Here is a 20134-nt window from a genome sequence, read left to right on the forward strand (position 1 = left end):
ACACACACACACACACACACACACACACAACCCCTACTGCCTCATTTTTACTCAGTGATTTCTGATGGTAAAGTATCCCAGACATAATTCTCATTTATTCAATGACCGACCAGACAGTTCCTTTTTCTGTATCCACTCCCATTTTATAACTCATTTGTACCTCCCCTGGTGAAGAGCAGGGGAGAGAATTAGATAAGCATTGACAAGTTCCATTTTAACAGGACTAGTAAAAAGGTTTCACAGTAGCAAAACTCTAACAGGAGCTTTGTGAACTATCTGAAGATCAAGTCATCTGTTTTCCTATTTTTATCTATGAATTATTTAGAACTCACTAAGTTTCAAGTTTAGATAAGCCTCTCAGTGTGTGTGTGTGTGTGTGTGTGTGTCTGTGTCTGTGTGTGTCTATGTACGTTTTGTTCACTGCACCTGTCCAAGGGGGGAAAAATTCTCATTACCAGATCCATGAGAATAGCAGCAGATTATCTTTGCTTTTTTATGCATTGAAGAGAGGGAGAGCAATTTTTATCTCTGGATTGTACAGACATGCCTGGCCTTTAGGAGACTTGTAGAAACAAGGGAATTTCTTTGTACTCTATTTCTAAAGCAACTCGGGGAAAAATGGCAGGCAGGGCACATGGCATGTGCTTGCACTGAGAACAGATCATTAAAAGATGAATATTACCCTCAAGAGTGGTGATCTGGGATCCTGATGGGCCTGCTCTGCACAGATATACTCAGAGGGTTATCGAGGTTTGTGCTGCGGAAGGACAGACAAAAGTCAACTTGTCTCAGCCACAAGAGCTGAAACTGTTTTGGTATGTAATTTGGTTCACAAAAGGCAGCCTGTGTCATCTCCAGAATGGCTGGTCCAGGCTTGATAGACTCTTTTTTTTTTGAGACGGAGTCTGGCTCTGTCGCCCAGGCTGGAGTGCAGTGGCGCAATCTCGGCTCACTGCAAACTCCGCCTCCCAGGTTCACTCCATTCTCCTGCCTCAGCCTCCCTAGTAGCTGGGACTATAGGTGCCTGCAACCACACCCAGCTAATTTTTTGTATTTTTAGTAGAGACGGAGTTTCACCGTGTTAACCAGGATGGACTCGATCTCCCGACCTTGTGATCCGCCCGCCACAGCCTCCCAGAATGCTGGGATCACAGGCGTGAGCCACCGCGCCCGGCCGATAGACTCTTTAATGCATTTCCATTCCACTTCATCCTAGTTCTCATGTCTCTCTTCTGAATCAATGTCAGAGGAGGAACCAAGGCCCAGAGAAGTTAAGCAGTCTGCCCAAGGTTACAGCGACAATAAATGGTGGGACAGTCATTGTTCAACATAATTCTTTCTAGTCTTGAAACACCTTTTGGAGTCTCATTTTTATGTTTTGTTTTGTTTTCTAATATCCTAATATCCTGTTATTTCTAAAACAATGGTTCTCAAACTTCAGCATGCATGCTCGAGGTTTTCATTCATGTAAACTGATAAATTGTTTTGTTTTGTTTTGTTTTTAACCACAGGAAACCCAGGGGATTTTAATGCAGATGTATCCATGGAACAGTCTTTGAGATACACTACATTTGTACATGCAAAAAATTAATAAAATAAAAATAAATTTTCATTGACAAATATCAGTAAATTAGCCAGAGCACTTCTTGTCTTAATCATAAAATGTCACAAACAGTTCAATAAATGGTGATTAAAGTAGAAACAAATATGTTTCTTCATCTTGAACAGCCAGCTGAGTTTTGATGAGGAACAAATTTCAGTTTTCTTCTCAGTAGTAGCTTGAAGTCAGTACCCATGAGGGTATTTCTGCCATAATTGCTAATATCTAATGTAATTACACACTTAGTAATATATTATAGAGATCCCCTTGGCTTGGCAAGGAGTCAGGAATGGGATTGTTCTTCTTATGAAAATTCCAAGCAGCTTGATCATAAGTAACCTCTACTTGCTTTTCAGGAAAACAATTATATTTGCTATGTGCCTAAAATGAGTTGAAGTTGTAGATACTAAAACCAGTGATCATTAACGGATCACGCAATATGCACCAGGAAGTATATTATATATGCTATCCCATTTCATCTTCACCACAGGACAAGTAGCAGCATTCCTGTTTCATAGATGATGACAGCGAACACTTGCAAAGCCCTCATGTTCCAGGTCTTACTCAAAATGCTTTGTATGTACTAAGTCGTTTATCCCTCACAAGACCCCCATGGCAGATGGGGAGAGAGGTATTCTATTAACATTACCATCTCCATCTTTGCAGAAGAGAAACCAAGGCCCAGGGTGGTTAAACAACTTGTTCAAGATTACTGAGGTAACGCGTGGTGACACAGGCATTCAAACACAGTCTGCCCAGCTCTGGATTCTCTCTCTAACTGGAGAGTTGTTCAGTTAGAGAGAGGAGTGTTGTTCTCAAACCAAAGAGTGCAGCTGGACCACCTGGAGGGTTTGTGAAAGCACAAAGTGCCAGGCCCAGGCCCACAGTTTCTGATGTAGGAACTCTGGCTGGCACTCAGATTTTGTTTCTAATCAGTTCCCAGGCAGCTTAGATGCCACTCCTCCAGCAATCCCACTTTGGGAACCATTGCCATAGAGTACAGGGCTTATCAGATTTTTTTGATGTTTTTTGAATTCTAGTCTGAAATGACTGCTGATACTGATAATACCCGGAACTGGGCCAAATTTTTTTTTTTTTTTTTTTTTGAGACGGAGTCTCGCTCTGTCACCCAGGCTGGAGTGCAGTGGCGCAATCTCTGCTCACTGCAAGCTCCACCTCCCAGGTTCACGCCATTCTCCTGCCTCAGCCTCCTGAGTGACTGGGACTACAGGTGCCTGCCACCACGCCCGGCTAATTTTTTTGTATTTTCAGTAGAGATGGGGTTTCACCGTGTTAGCCAGGATGTTCTCAATCTCTTCACCTCATGATCTGCCCGCCTTGGCCTCCCAAAGTGCTGGGATTACAGCCACTGCACCCGGCCAATTGGGCCAAATTTTACAGGTTGAGTTCAGAGTCTCCCACAAGGTCACCCTCACTTCATACACCTGCTGCAAGCTTGGGGGGTCCCAGGGCCACCTTTACTTCCTAACCAACTGGATACAAATGGTTCCCGCACCCCCTCTTGTTTAATTATTCACTAAACTGATATGTGGAAAACAGGAAAGTGCCATACTATGTTTACAGTTTTATTGTGGGAAAAAGGATGCAGATCAAGACACCCAAAAGAAGGGTCACATAAGGTGAGGTCTGGGGGATCCCAAATATGAGGCTTCTGGTGTTCTTTCCCCAAGTGGTCAGGTTGCATCACCCTGCCAGCACATCGATGTGTAACAATACACACAGAGTACTGTGAATACTCACCTGGGAAGCTCACCAAGCCTCAGTGTCCTGTGTTTTTATTGGGATTTCAATATGTAGTCATGAATGGTTGAATCACTGGCCACATGAATGAACTCTGTCACTCTACAGCCTCCTCGCCTCCCCTGAGTTTAGGCCAATATCATTTGGCACAAAACCCTGATTCTCTAATTCCATGATTGATCTTTCCAGCAGGGGAAGCCGTATCCTAAGTCATCTTCCATCTCCTTAGCATAAACTCTCAGGTCCCACATGAGTAACAAAGGCACTCTTCCCACTCATGAAATCTCAAGGCTTTAGAGGATACCTAGCTGGAATAGGAGACAAAGGCCAGCCAGATTCTTTATCACAGGGAATTAGCCAATGTGAAATCTTTAGCAGCAAGCTAAGAAGTGTCAGATTAACTTGCCCAAAGTTAAAACATGGTACGGGGCAGGAGCAAGACTTATGTCTTTCAGATGCAAAGGGTTGCACTCCTAATTGTTATATTTCCTACCTTCTATTATAGTTTTATCATAAGGTGTCGGTGAAGTAGATGATGGTGGAGGCCTGAGTGAGGAAGGGGAATGTGCAAATCTTGGGAATTGTAAATTGCTACTGCCAGGACTTACACTGAATATTCTTTTCAAAATATTTCTTTCCTATTTGCCTCAAAGAATAAATCTTTCTCACTGTTTTTTTTTTCCTGTCTTAGCAGCGCTAACAGCACTGCAACTAGTTAGCACATTACCTGCCATTTTAATTGCCATCATTATCACCAGCAGATATCCTTCCCGCCCTATTTCACAGCACTGCTATATATAAGTCAAGTGGAGCCCATCTGTGATCTGTGCAGAGTAGGGTCTCCAAATGTTGGTGTGATCGATTCAAGAGCTCATTATGAGTGGCCTGTATCTCAAAGTGGCAGCACGCTTTCTCCAGCACAATTATTTTCCCATTAGGTGCCGTGATAAGACATAAATAAAATATAAGGAAGTAATAAAGGCCAACATTTATTGAGTACTTATTGTGTTCCAGGTACTGTGCTTTATATATCTTACCCCATTCAAAGATTATAACCACCACAGGAAGGAAATACTATTATTGTTGTCATTTTCCTAACAAGCAAACAGAAGCACAGAATGGGCAAGAAAAGGGTCAGATGCACCTCTTGTAAATAGTAGAACCAGTGCTTGAACCCATGTGGCGTTGCTCCCGGACACACACCCTTAACCACTATTCCTATGGTCCCAACTAATATAAAAACCTTAATGTTGCCATTACTACATACAAACTAATTATCTTCATATTTCTGTTGTTTGTTTCACTAATTATATTCTCTGTCATGTACAAGAGTTTATAATGGAAAAAATGGAAGGTGAAAGCAAAAGAGGAACCTATCTACTGATATTTCTAACAGCTAATACAGTACAGTCTGTCTGTTACACATTTTTCAAAAGTGAGGATTCAAGATAAATTCCCTGGAATTATTCCTAAACAGTGAGGTCCATGGAGACAACAACTGAGCCATATCTGTCTTGCCTACTGCTATTTCCAAAGGGGCAAACACAGTGTCTGTGAAGGGAGACTTTGTTTTCATTAAAAACAGCATCACACACTATGATACTCTGCGTGGAAACTTTTCCAAAAGCGGCACTTTTCCATGATCTTTGTCTGATAATTCCATATCCCCATGAGCTGTGTGTGCCAAGGATACAGTATGGCCAGCACCAAGGACATTAAATTTGGGGTGTTCACATCAGCTGTACTGACAGACTGTGCCACCAAAAGCTGTGGGCACTATCCCTGCCAGGAGCCTCATGTCTGCATGTTCCATCTGTGGCCTGTGGATGGTCAGATGGTCATTTAAATGGCCAGTGTTTAGTGCCTCTTCCTCAGGAAAGCTGTAATGTTTGCTATGGGAAGTTATTGGAGCATATTAGTGCGTCGATAGTGATTATTCTGAAACCTGTCAAGTGACTCCACTCTATGACATTTGATAAGGAGACTGACTGTAAAATGTGATGCCATGGAACTCTTTGGAGAAAACACTAATGTGTTTACATCTCATAAAGAAGTTGTACGTAGCCACAGAGTAGACGTTTTTGTTTTGTTTTGTTTTGTTTTTTTTCAGATGGAGTCTTGCTCTTGTCGCCCAGGCTGGAGTCCAGTGGCACGATCTCAGCTCACTGCAACTTCCACATCTTGGGTTCAAGTGGTTCTCCTGCCTCAGCCTCTCGAGTAGCTAGGATTACAGGCATCCACCACCACGCCTGGCTAATTTTTGTATTTTTAGTAGAGATGGGGTTTCACCATGTTGGCCAGGCTGGTCTCGAACTCCTGACCACAGGTGATCCACCCACCTTGGCCTCCCAAAGTGCTGGGATTACAGGCCTGAGCCACCGCGCCCGGCCCAGAGTCGAGTTTTATTAGCAGCCGCTGCTGCCAGGTAATATTTTTAGCACAACCCTTTTGAGTCTGTGTTTACATTATGAGGTCATGATGTCTTTTCTAACAATGCCGCTTTATTAACTGTTTGTTTTAGTCCCCTTCTTAGGAATTCATTCCTAGCCTGTCAGTCCATGCCAATCCTGAGTTTGGCTTTTCAAAATGGAAGGATGTCAAAAAAAAAAAAAAAATCGAAACGCTGGTTCTATGATAATTAAAGTAAAGCTCACATTGGAAAGCATTTGCTAATGTAGAAATTCAGCAAATACAGCATGTGTTGTCTTTAAATACAGCAATCTGACAGTCGAATGTTCTATTCACTTGGTATTAACAGTCTCTAAGTGTGTAAGACAACGTAGCAGATTCCATGAGGCAGCAACTTGGCAATAAAATGGAATCGGATTCATTCATGCCCTCTGCCTTTCAGCAGAAAATCTGCATGAGCTTCACTGCTCAGCCCAGGGATCGGTTGCGTGGTCAATGTGCCTGGCAGCTGAACTGTGACCTCATGTACCCCTTGGCACTGTTTAATGCAGCCATACTCCATTAGGCTCGCTGCTGTCGTAACAGTCCAGCACTTACAACTAAAGTCAGACATTGCTGTGTGATGACTGGTGAATACTCACTATCTATTTGGCTAATTATAGGCCACTTGTTTTACACAGTGTCATTTACAACACACCATTCATTTTATTCAAAACACTGGGCTTATTGATCTTCTGATGCACGGTTCCTAGTTTAATATTTAGAGGGGTCCTTATGAAGAAACTGGGTCATAAGTTGGTTATGCCAGTCACTGCAAGGAAATTCCCCTGTTAATGTTAAGTAAATTGTACCATTTTCCAGATATAGGTGGCCAAGTGGCCTCACTGATACATTTGAAAAAAGTAAGGCCAGCTCAGGGGTGGGTATAATTCATCCTGAGCACCATAAAACTTCTCAAAAAAGATATGGACAAAGACATGGCTTGTTAGTGTGAATTACTTTAAATACAATTTTCAGGCTTGAAGCTTCTTGAAATAATGAAGCTTCGGTTTCCACATAATACATAAATAATTATGTTTTCACAAGAGTTCCTGGCATCTAGACTCCAATATGAAATGTAAATACTTGACACAGAAACATGGAGTGTGAGAAGGGCATTTTGCTTGCTTTCTGGAGAATACACCAGAGCCTTAGTTCAGGGAGAGATTTCTGTGGGCTCACAGTTGTCCTTGTGTGCAAAGAACCTGACCAAGACAGAATGGTACTGCAGAAACTCTGTTTAACGGTGTTAGCCTAGTTGAGAGCAGCTGCAGGTAGGAGGGCTGTCTCAAGGGCCCTGTGAGTGGCATTTGGAGGGCAGTGCTCAATCTTGTTCATGGGCTCTGGGATGAGGCTGCACCTGGCCCCGGGCAGAATAGCATGCTTTGTGCAGCTCACCAGAGCTCAGGTAAACAGTCCTTAAGCTGCTCATACAAACTGGTATGCAGTAAAGTTTGGGTGGGCCAGGATATCAACTGTTGAATCCCTTGCCCACTGCCCCCGAAAACGTTGCCGTCACAGGTAGCCTCCAGATCTTAGGAAATGCTCCCTTGCTCTGTATAGTTTGTCAAAAAAGGAGGAGCCTTCCGAGCTATCCGCAACTTGCACGTGGTCGCTGACTCCAAGTTTTCTGTGCCACAAACAGAACCCTAGTATCTCTACCTGAATTTCTTTCACTATGATTCTTTCTCTGTGAGGATGCCATATTGTTTACTTCTGGAGAGAAGAACTACCTTCTACAGTGGAGCCTAACTTTTACAGGGTCTTCCTAGGGGAGGCTTTTAAAAGTAAACAGTTTGTTTAATTTTTCTACAGGTAATGTCACATCTAGGTTGCTCTGAATGTATCTGGCTCTAAATATAAATCTGAGAGAAAGCCGATAAAAAGCATGAGTCCTGAATGTCTGTTCTAGATAATCAGAAAATGTATTCTTCTCTTCTGTTTACAGGAGCAGAATTAGAACAATTTGATTCTGAATACATTTAAGAATTTAAAAAAAAAAACAAAATAATGTAAGTAATTATTAAATTTTTAAATAATTTGAACACTTCATTTAGTTTTTTTACATAGCTAAGAGTGGACAGCTCCTTATTTAGCAGAAGCCTTATATATTCAGACATACAAAGTAGGCCCAGCAGCTACCCCTGGGAGTGGAGAAGGGAGAACAGTTTTGCATAAGAAGGTAGGGGGACCATGAGTGTCGCAAGACACTGTCTGATGGAGAAATAGGAGAAGTGGGGAGGAGAACTAGTAACACAGAGGAAACCAGGGACAGAAGATGAAAAGAAGCCAGGGAGAAATGCTGGGTGAGGATGGGGGAAGAATGTTCCAGAATGACAGTACCAGCTTTCCACTGTAAGTTCTTCCCTCTCTGCACTTTCCAAACTTTTGCAAATAGTTCACTATCACAATAGCCATGTAGTGACAGAGCTGTGGGAGAATGAAGAAAAGGCACATGTTCCGTCTTACTGGGAACTGCACAGAATAGCCAGTGTATGCCATGGCCACAGGCTGCAAACTGTGCTCCCTCCCGATCTCCTCCCTGCCTCTCTCTCCCTCCCCAGCTGCTCCAGTTCCTGGCCTTCCCTTGGCCTCTCAAACACAATGAGGTTTCCCGGCTCAGGGCTGTTGCCATTTCCTGGGCCCTTTTGTCACCCAGGTCTTCTCTTCTGTGTCACCTTTCCCAAGAGCCTCCTTGAGCCACCTGATGTCAAAGAGCCCACACCATGTCATGCCCCCATGTCACCATCTTCTGTTGTTGTCACCACCTGTCATTACCTGGAATTTATGTATGTATGTGCTGTTTTCTACATTGCTTACCTCTGTGTCAGCAGAGCTGCATTTCATGCTCATACATACTTGCCAAATGAGTAAATTCAAAAATAAACAGGACAGAGAAAAGCCAAAAGTAGAATAAGAGCATATTGGGATTGCAGGCAGACAATAGCAAGCAATAATCCAGCATGGCTTAATCTGCCATGACTCTCCAAATGTTGTGTATGTGATGCAGATGGTATGGAATCTGTTTGCATATTAAAGGGAAGGCTGACCTCAGATGCACAGAGGGCTTGGGAGCATGGATTACCTGTCTTGTTTTGTCCTGGACAAGGAGCCTTTTTATCCATTTGAGTCTTAGGCAATCTTAGCCAATTCTTAATAAAGAATGGCTGTTTGTTTTTATGTTTTGTGTAGGTATAGTTTTCCATAGTCACATTTATTTAGCAACACTTAAGTAGCAAATATTTTATATATCAGGCAGTGTTTAGAGAACTTAATAAATATTATCTTATGTATGCTTCATCATAACTCTATCAGGTAATGACTATTATTATCCACTCTTTACAGTTAAGGAAGCAGATTTAAGTCATATCTCAGCCAAGAACACAGAGCTAGTAAGTGGCAGATCCAGGACCATGCCAGGAAGTGTGATTTCAGGATACAAGCTCTTAAGCATTACATTAGGCCGCCTCTCTTACGGAATCATCCAGTGTTCAATCTCAAAATACTTACTGGTGTTAAAACACATCCTTCCTTCCAATGCGTCCTCTTTATCTTCACAGCCGCCTCTTTTATGGAATCATCCAGCGTCCAATCTCAAAATACATATTGGTGTTAAAATGCATCCTTCCTTCCAATGTGTCCTCTTTCTCTTCATGGCAAAATGCTGCATATGAACAAAACCCACACTCTCGAATGTTCCATTCTGAAAGGAGAGAGTATTTCAGGCAAGTGGGTGACACTAATAATAAATGGTGAACTTAGTGCCATTTCAGGTTTTTTTTGGTCAGATAAAAGCTATATATCACTTCTTGCTTTAATATATGATGGCAATGTATTGAGTAAGCGTAATATAAGTGAACCTGAAAAGTGATCCTCAGAGCTTTTAGCAACACGATGTCTGGAGAAACTAACACCAAGGAAATCCCCCCAGGATGTCCCTAAAAGTAGCACCTTTAAAGTCTGTAAAGAGAATACATTTATTAAGTTAATGACAGAGCTTTATTTAATGCTACCAAACTCTTTGAAAAGACTATCAAGCCTCTGATCAAACAGTATTTTATCCTGCCATTAAGTTGTTATAATTACTCAGTATTTAGCCAGATGGCAAATAATTCCCAAAGTCAGACCAGGTGTTCAAGAAGCAGAGATAATCACAAAGCTGATGACCGTGGTGAAACTAATTTAAAATGCTGTAACAGTGGCACAGTGGTGCTTCACATGAAAACTGACCAAAAAAATTTTTAAAAAAGAAAAAGAAAAAAGGTAAGAAAAAAATTGTTATTTCATGAAAATGAGGCTCGATAAATGCAGGTGTGAGAAAGCAGTGTTTAATTCTACTGTTTTTAATGCCAAGTTTTATGTCAATCAACAACTGTTTTGACAGGTGTAAGACCTATCGGAGGCTTAAAAGGTGCACCAGCAATAAACACTGAGAAGGGCTCAAAATTAGCACCCGTGGCAGACGGTGTCAACTCAAATAAGTATCAAACTTGGACACAATCTAACTTTTCTCACATTCCTGCTTCATGCATAGAAGGCTGGATTTCACAGTCACAGCTAAAAGTCACGGAGTTCTTAATTCGTTTTCAAATGAAGTGTTTCCAATAGGCAGTCATCCTAGCTTCCTATGCTCACCCCACTCAGATGACCTAAGCAACATTTAGGTTCAACCAAAAGAAAGCTGGATTTTTGAAGCCTTGTGAGTAATGATAGAGTCCCAGGAAATATCTCTTGAGGCTCTGTTAGGTGTAACTATTGGCATATTATGAAGCACTTCCCATTTTTGATAAGGGATTATTTAGACGAGGCGAAGTTAGGATTGAAGTTAGCCTACCTAGGCCCTAATGCATCTCTAGTACTGACTGAGGATGCCATGAGTGGGCCAGATTTGTGGATGTGTGACCCGTGCTTAAGATCTACATTAGAAGGACCCTGGGCTTGGTCTAAGTCTCTGTTATTGCCAAGTTGAAATTCTTAATGTTTTGAAGAAAGGACCTCATTTTTCATTTTTCACTGAGCTCTGCAAATTATGTAGAAGGTCCTGACTGGGTGAGCTACCTAATCTCTCTGATCATTAGTACTCATTCACAAATACTATTTGAAGAAACATATGGTAGGAAAGCACCGAGCAAGTAGTGAGCACTCAGTAAAAGCTATACTTGTTGATGCTTTGCCACTGTTATTGTTATTGGTGTCATTGTTATTATTAGTATTATGACTTTTTTTTTTTATTTTTTTGAGACGGAGTCTTGCTCTGTCGCCCAGGCTGGAGTGCAGTGGTGCAATCTCGGCTCACTGCAAGCTCCGCCTCCCTGGTTCACACCATTCTCCTGCTTAGCCTCCCGAGTAGCTGGGACTACAGGCGCCCACCACCACACCCCAGCTAATTTTTTTTGTATTTTTTTAGTAGAGACGGGGTTTCACCATGTTAGCCAGCATGGTCTCGATCTCCTGACCTCGTGATCCGCCCGCCTTGGTCTCACAGGTGTGAGCCACCATGCCCGGCCGTATTATGACAAGGCAGCTCACTTGCCTCTCAGCAGCAATTGGCAGAGTTGTCCATGCTCTCTTCCTTGTAGACTTTGTCCACTTGCCTTTCAGGACATTTCGTCTTCCTGACTTTCTCCTGCATCTCTGAACTCTCATTTTCAATGTTCTTTTCGGGTTTGCATCTCTCCAACCTCTAAGTATTCTAGGGCTTCAAAACTCATCCTCGCATGTTTGCTATTTTTATTTAAAACCATCCTACATGGTTTTATCCAGGGTCATATGTTAAATATCACATATGTTGATGTTATAGCCAAATTGTCCCATCCCCAAATAACCATATTTTAAATTCCTAACTCCTAGTCCCTCAGAATGTAGTTACATTTAGAGATTGGGTTTTTAAAGAGGTTACTAAGTTAAAATGAGGTCATGAGTGTACCATGAGGTACCTCATGAGGCATAGAGAGACCATGTGAAGACACAAGGAGAAGACAGCTGTCTACAAGCCAAGGAGAGAGGCCTCAGAAGAAATCCATCCTGTTGCCACCCTTATCTCTAACTTGTGACCTGCAGAATCGTGGGAAAATAAATTTCTGTTATTTGAGCCACCCAGTTTCTGGTACTTTGTTTTGGTAAGCTAATAGAGCACAGGGCTCTCAAATATTTATTCTCAACTCAGACATCAGCCCCAAGTGCTAGGTGAATTACTGTCCACTTGACACCTTCACTTGGATGTCTGTTAGGCACCTCACACTTAACATGAGTTCCTAAGATTTGCCATTTCAAACTTTCATTCTTTGCTCTCTTAGTTAATGCTACTTGCAGGCTTTCATTTGATCAAACCAAAAACCTTGGAATCATCCTCACCCTTCCCATTTGCTCAGGCTCTGCATTGGATTGGTCCGTAAGTCCCACAGGCTCTGACTTCATACTGTATCGAGAGCCTGACCTTTCAGCACCGCATCCTCACTCTCACTGTGGTATTACTATCCTCAACCACCTCTCACCTGGGTTATTCCCTATGACCTTTCAGTCTATTCCCAACACAACAGCCACAGTGATCGTGGGAAAAATTATAAGTCAGATCATGTAACTCCTATTTTCAGATTTCTTCAATGGCTTTCCACCTCATTTAGAGGAAAAACCAAAATCCTGACTATGGGTTGAAGTCTACCCCACTCCCACCATCTTTCTGATCTCAACCAGGCATCATCTTTGCTCCACGTGCTCCAGTCACTCTGCCCCAGGCTGTTATTCCAATGCTCCAAGCACGCTCACATCTGAGGCCTTGGCGTGCCATTTTCCCTTTAGTAGTCTCGTAGCTTTAATTTAACCAGAACTTCCAAACATTTTCTATGCTCCTTTCCTATTGTTTTTCTCCTTATCACTTACCACTTTTCAACATATTCATTTTACTTATTATGTTACTCATTATCCTTTTTCCCCCACCAAGTCTAAACTCCTTCAAAACAGGCATTTTTCTTTTGTTTTGTTTACATTCATAGCACCCAGTACAGGATCTTGCACATAGTAGGTTATGAAAAGATACTTGCTGAATGAAAAGGAACTGTGAATGAAAAATGGAAAAGTTACTTCTTTTTACTTTCTATACACTTATACCAGATTGGAAGTATAGTCAAGTGTGTATATTGACACCGTGCTACATGATACCGTCCATAACACACCATCTGTCTCCAAGGCAGGGAAAGTTTATTTTTAATAAAACTCTGTTGACTTTTAAAATATATCCTTTATTTTCTAGATAAAATTTCAGAAAACTATGTGTAATGGGAGATATTCTGACCTTGGAAGTTATGTATCTTTTATTTATAATGCAGAGACTTGATATATCTCAGCTTATCTATGTCTATGTACCAAACTACTTCAAAATTCAATTGCTGGCATCCATATCAAATAGAGGAGAAGTTGTTCTGCCACAATGTAAGTCACTTTCTTTTTCTAGCCTTCAAAAATAATTTGAAATGCCTGGATTTCCCCCCAGGAGGTTTCTCGCTGGTTAGCTCAGACTTTTTCTCATGGTATTTACCTTCCAAGAGGTCAAAAGAGGAGGCTGTGGCCTCTTGAGTCTGAGCTTGGAAGGCCTGCAACATGTCTCTGCTGCATTCCACTGAGTCAAGCAAATCGCAAGGTCAGCTCAGATCCAAGGGGTAGAGAAACAGACTTCACTTCTAGGTGGGAAGAATGGTGACCTCACAAAAGGTAATAGCAATTTCAACTTCACTTGATCATGGGAAGAACAGAAACATTACATCATAGGGATCAGAGGAACTTTGTGTCATATTTTGCAATCTACTATTATCTGCCATTTGTCCGAAATTATTCATGTTACTTCTCTTGGCAAACTGTTCCTGTCATCTCAGAGACCCCATAAGGCCAATCGCACTAGTTTAGCAGGTCTAATTGTCATAAACTTAAATCTTCCTATGTCAGTGTTTCACAGTACATGGTCTCCAATCCAGCAGCATCACCTGAGAACTTTCTAGAAATGCAACTTTTGCACCCCATTAAGAAAACTACCAAATCAGAACTTCTCAGGAGAGGGAAAGGATCTTCTGTTTTAATAAGCCCTTCAGATAATTCTTATGGATGCTAAGGTTTGTGAGCCTCTGTTGTATATTTTACCAAAGAGTCTGAGCTCTTGACTTGATCCTCAGCCAAAGGCCACTTCTTAAAATGGGAATCATTTGCAGAATAGAGAAACTAAGGATGAAAAATAATTTAATTTTCCATTCAGCCAGTCTTAGAGATGCTAGGTTTTCTCTAAATTTTGTTCATAAGCTGAAAAGTTTCTGCTTTAGTTTCTCTCTCGTGCAGTAACATATAATGAAGCTAGAAGAACTGAATTGACCTTTCCAATATTCTGCCTAGAAATCTCCTTAGCTAGATCCATATATTTTATTGGGGACCTTTTCTGTCATCCAAGTTATCTCAGAACACAATCATTTCACAACTAAATAGCATGGGTTGCCTGGTTTTAGCCTTCAATAACAATTTACTCATGATTTCTTTCAGCTTACACTAACATTTTGCCATTTTGTTTCATTTTTTATTGGTCAAAAATTTCCCCACTGCTTCTCCAGTTTTGGCTACCACTCATTCCCAAAGCAAAGGCCACATGTTTTCAATTTTTGATTCATTAACATTCTACTTCTAGGTACTAAATTTTGTAATCATTATTTTTTGCTATGTATCGACCACCCCAGAACTTAGGATGTTTAAAACAACAACCATTTGTTTCCTCCAAAACTCTCAGATTTGCAGTTTGGGCCCAGCTGAGCCACGGTTGGGGTTCTCTTTCATGCACGTGGAGTCAGTTGGCAGTCCTGCCGAGGGTTAGTTCTTAGAAGAGAGCCTCGCTTACATGTCTGACAGCTGGCTAGGCTGTGAACAGAAGTGCCTCTGTCCTCTTTTCCATGGCCTTTACAGCAGACTAGGCTTTCTCACATGGCAGCTGGGTTCCAAGAGGGCAAAATGGAAACTTCAAGCCTTCCAACGTCACTTTTTTTGCATTCTTTTAGCAAGGTAAATCACAAACTTGGCCTAGGTTCCAGGGGGAGGAAAAAGAGACCCTCCTTTGTTGGGAGGTGCAAGAATGGCTCATTATAATACAGTGTCTGGGGAAATATCTGGCCATATTTTACAGTATACCAGATTATGCTTGGGAATATTTGCAATCTAAGCTCAAATCAAGGTTGAGTTAGTGGCCCCCAACTCCATATAACCTAGAACCTTTACCAAAATAAGCTACTATATAAGTCTCTGAACCAAGAGATCTATGAATAGATTTTATCAAAGGCGTCATATGAAATGAATGGTTATAAGTCAGTGTGTTATGCACCAAAGGTGGCAAGAGCTGAACAATAATGACAGCCACAGTGCTGTGGGTCAAGTTCATCCCCTCTGAAACTCATGTTGAAATGTGATTCCCAATGTGGCAGTGTTGGGAAGTGGGGCCTTGTGGGAGGTGTTTGGGTCATTAGAGTGGATCCTTCATGAATAGATTAGTGCCCTTCCAGGGGAGTGAGTAAGTTTTCCCTCTCATGGGACTGGATTAGTTATTGCAAGAGCAGTTTGTTCCTTCTCATGTTTGGTCTTTTAGGACACCCTTCATTCCTTCCTTCCTTCCCTCCTTCCTTCCTTCCTTCCTTCCCTCCTTCCTTCTCCTTTCTTCCATGAGTTGAAACAGTATGAGGCCCTCAGCAGATGCAGCTGCCCAATTTGGGCTTTTCAACCACCAGAAACACAAGCCAAATAAACCTTTTGTCTTCATAAACTATCCAGCCTCAGATATTCTGTTATAGCAACACAAAATGGACTAAGACAAACTGTGACTTCTGAAATGTCAACAACTCCCAGAACTTCTTAAGGCTTTTTTTTTTTAATTTTATTAGTATTATACTTTAAGTTTTAGGGTACATGTGCACAATGTGCAGGTTTGTTACATATGTATACATGTGCCATGTTGGTGTGCTGCACCCATTAACTCATCATTTAGCATTGGGTATATCTCCTAACGCTATCCCTCCCCCCTCCCCCCACCCCACAACAGTCCCCAGAGTGTGATGTTCCCCTTCCGGTGTCCATGTGTTCTCACTGTTCAATTCCCACCTATGAGTGAGAACATGCAGTGTTTGGTTTTTCGTCCTTGCGATAGTTTGCTGAGAATGATGGTTTCCAGTTTCATCCATGTCCCTATAAAGGACATGAACTCATCATTTTTTATGTCTGCATAGTATTCCATGGTGTATATGTGCCACATTTTCTTAATCCAGTCTATCATTGATGGACATTTGGGTTGGTTCCAAGTCTTTGCTACTGTGAATAGTGCCACAATAAGCATACGTGTGCATGTGTCTTTATAGCAGCATGATTCATAATCCTTTGGGTATATACCCAGTAATGGGATGGCTGGGTCAAATGGTATTTCTAGTTCTAGATCCCTGAGGAATTGCCACACTGACTTCCACAATGCTTGAACCAGGTTACAGTCCCACCAACAGTGTAAAAGTGTTCCTATTTCTCCACATCCTCTCCAGCACCTGTTGTTTCCTGACTTTTTAATGATTGCCATTCTAACTGGTGTGAGATGGTATCTCATTGTGGTTTAGATTTGCATTTCTCTGATGGCCAGTGATGGTGAGCATTTTTTCATGTGTTTTTTGGCTGCATAAATGTCTTCTTTTGAGAAGTGTCTGTTCATATGCTTTCAATACTTACTTATTTTCTCCCATTTTGTAGGTTGCCTGTTCACTCTGATGGTAGTTTCTTTTGCTGTGTAGAAACTCTTTAGTTTAATTAGATCCCATTTGTCAATTTTGGCTTTTGTTGCCCTTGCTTTTGGTGTTTTAGACATGATGTCCTTGCCCATGCCTATGTCCTGAATGGTATTGCCTAGGTTTTCTTCTAGGGTTTTTATGGTTTTAGGTCTAACATGTAAGTCTTTAATCCATCTTGAATTAATTTTTGTATAAGGTGTAAGGAAGGGATCCAGTTTCAGCTTTCTACATGTGGCTAGCCGGTTTTCCCAGCACCATTTATTAAATAGGGAAGAATCCTTTCCCCATTGCTTGTTTTTGTCAGATTTGTCAAAGATCAGATAGTTGTAGATATGCTTGTTTTATTATCAATTTTCTCTTTCAGGTCAGGGACATTTTCTCTTTGTTTCAGTCCTGAGTCCCAAGTCTAGGTCATGCAGACACAGAGAAGACACTATTTTTAAATGAGGTATTAAATGAAATGAGTGTGCAAGCACTTGGCAATCTGGTGAGTTTGAATATTTCCTTAATTGTTAAATTCAAGAAATTGTAATTCATTCTACTAAGTTAAATTCATAGCTATTCTTTCATGTGAATCCTAGAATAATTTATGCTTTATTATGAGACTGAGAGTTTAAAAAGTCCTCTTACCTAGTGTTTTCTAAATTCATAAAATATATTAATCTGAGAGATATTTATCTTCAGGATTTGGGAATAAGCCATCAGAATTCCCTGGAATGTTCAGGAGCTTCTAAAATCATTTTGCACTGTATTTTTCATAAGACTATTTCCATCTTTTACAGTGATAATTGTTTACAATATTAATAAACAACAAATATTTTTAAAACTAAAATGTTGGTGGCTTTTCTATTATAAAGACGTGATCAAAATAAATGGTTTATCATTATTATGAACCATTATGACAAGAGCATTTATTTTGATAACATGTAAAAATAACCTCAATTTTACATAGACATTTGAAAATAGAAAGCATTAAAAGAAAAAATATTAACACAAAACAAATATCAATAAAAATCATTTAAAATTGAAAGACAGTAGAAAAACATTCATTGTTTAAAGGTAATTCTTAAAATAAAGTTTTAAAATAAAACCTGAGTTGTTCTATCTAATAATTTTGACCTTGCTTTGTGATAAATATTCTAGAACAAAAAGAGGTTTGTTTTCTATTTTGTTTTATTCGTTTATTTTTCAAAGATGAAAATATTTTTGTTTTCTTGCCCTAGTTTTGGTTCTGTCATTGAGAATGATATTGCTCTGTCCAATTCAGATTTTAGATAAGCTTCTGATTTTAGATAGCAGTATTCCACAATAGTCTTTCTGCATGTATTTCCTCTGTTAGATAACTAGTGCCCATGAGGAATGCTCAAACACTGCAAAACACCAGCAAACAGAGCCACATAAAACCCAAGTTGACAAGCACTACTCAGAATCAGAATTGGCACCTTAAGCACGTACTTTGCTTTCAATACTTACTTATTGTAATACGACTCGTAGGATAAAGTCTACAGTGCATATCAACTTATTAATACTTGTTTTATTTTAAGAATGTCCAACCTTGAGAGTGGATCAAGCGCTATGAACAAGACAATCGGAGCAGGGTCATTTTCCTCTGTCCCCTTCCTAAAATGTTGTCCTTAACTGTGTGTCCACTTCCAACTCAGTGTCAATGGATCCCTTAACCAACTGATATCTCTATGTTGGTTGCCAAGCATTATTTCTCATAGGATATAATGCTGGTCTTTCCTGTTTTTCGAATTTCTTGTTGTTTTTCAGAATAAGGGACTCTTAAAAACATAAATTTCCCGAGACATACTGGGAATAAATTTCCACCTAGAAAAATTACGCCCACCTCACCATATGTCACTTCATAAAAACCTTGGTATTGTACTTTGAAACAATTACCGGGATGGGGGAGTTCTTTCTATGTAATGAATATTCGTAAGAGGTTATTTTGAAATAAAGTGAAGATGTATGTTCTGTTGAATGAAATTAAATATCTGTTTCATATCTGGTAATTTATTTTCTCTCCAAGCTGCACTTTGGTTTCTAAAGAGATGAGTCCATTTTATGCCTCAATCTTAAATTACTCAGATGTTTGCAAAGATTCAAACATTTCCACATTTTATGTTCACATTTTGTAAGCTCTTACATTGTGAAAATAGGTATTTGCTAGCTATTAAAATATAGGTAAAATAGGTAAACATATCTCCAGCGTCAAACATTGGTAAAGGAAAGGGCTGAATAACAAATTTATCTTATTAATACTTAAACAAAAGATTCTCATTCCATTTAATACAAAAGATAGAACATGACTTTTATAGCTGCTCAAAGAGAGAATATTGTACTTTTATTTCTGGCTTAAAATAAGCCTTTGCTATTCCTTTTAGGTTTGTTTTCTTTTACTCCCTTTTGTTAGTGAATATCTTACCAAAATATCTTTAGGAATTCTTAGATTTTGGGTCATCAGGAATTCTCCCAAATCTGATCATTGCTTTGGGTTTTTTTTTGTTTGTTTTTTGGGTTTTTTTTTTTCTACTTTATACAACATGGCACTTGGAACTATGCAGATACCTGCTTACCCAGAAGCTTGTTCTGACAGCCTTCTCATTTGAAATCCCAGGAAATATAGATAATTGACTCTGATTGCCAAAGAATAGCCAAAGCCAGCAGCAGTGTCTCTTTTATGACATCACGTTCTTAGAGAAAGCATGAAGGAGAGACCCTGCTGGATAAACTAAGGTCAAAGCCGAAATTATTGTTAGAACTCTGTTCAAGAAAAGCCTCTGTAAGTCTTGGTGCAAGTGATTATTAAATCTTCCTGTATCCGTGGATGTTGGAAATGGTGGAGAATGGGAATGGAGGATTCTTATAGATTCAGAATAGATTCAGAGTAGCTGGCTCTACCAAGAAGCACAAGTTTTCCAATACTATAGACTCTTCTGAATATCCATTATTGCGGAACTCCACAAAGCTACCTCCAGCCCCACTGACCTGTATTTGTTCTGCAGTTGTCTATGTTGGACTCTGAACCACCCAGGCTCTTTCTGCACTTCGGGCTGAGTATGCAGACTTGCCATTATAGTGCCTGGAGCTAGTTACAGTTCTACCCGAGGAAGAGAAGGGCCAAGCCCTGCCTTCCACACCCAGTCTATTCTGACAGCCTAATATTTCATCCTGTATGCTTTACCTGGGCCAGCCTCTGAAGAAGCCATTGGGTTGCTTCTTTAGTTTTATTATCTTCCTGGTTATTGATACTTGTTTTGCCCTGAAGTGGCATCCATTGGATCATTCTCAGCTTCAGACTCAGAAATCCTGTCACCCAAGTAGAACGTCAGTTGTCCCCTTGACCAGAAGGAGATTTCAGACAGCAGGAGCTACTCATCAAGGAATTTGAAGGCTCTATAACCACCTGTTGCCAACTCCCACTCCACCCCGCTCCATCTCTAAGATAGAGAGGTTAGATTAGGCAAAATCTATTCCACATCATACAACTCTGTATGATGCAATTAATCAGTGATTCTATGATCTCCCTATTAACAAA

The 20134-nt window shown here is 40.5% G+C and overlaps 1 long non-coding RNA gene across 1 annotated transcript in view; it reads left to right on the top strand.

Moving 5' to 3' along the window:
* Positions 1-19238, top strand: part of LOC107971387 (uncharacterized) — a 68597-nt gene extending 49359 nt beyond the window's left edge. The window contains exons 3-5 of the long non-coding RNA XR_001714342.2: positions 7758-7821; positions 16958-17080; positions 19161-19238. This is a non-coding gene — a long non-coding RNA (uncharacterized LOC107971387). The remainder of the gene's footprint in view (positions 1-7757; positions 7822-16957; positions 17081-19160) is intronic.
* The last annotated feature ends 896 nt before the right edge of the window (positions 19239-20134 follow it).

Source organism: Pan troglodytes, chromosome 12 (genome assembly GCF_028858775.2).
Source record: "Pan troglodytes isolate AG18354 chromosome 12, NHGRI_mPanTro3-v2.0_pri, whole genome shotgun sequence".
NCBI classification, from domain to species: domain Eukaryota; kingdom Metazoa; phylum Chordata; class Mammalia; order Primates; family Hominidae; genus Pan; species Pan troglodytes.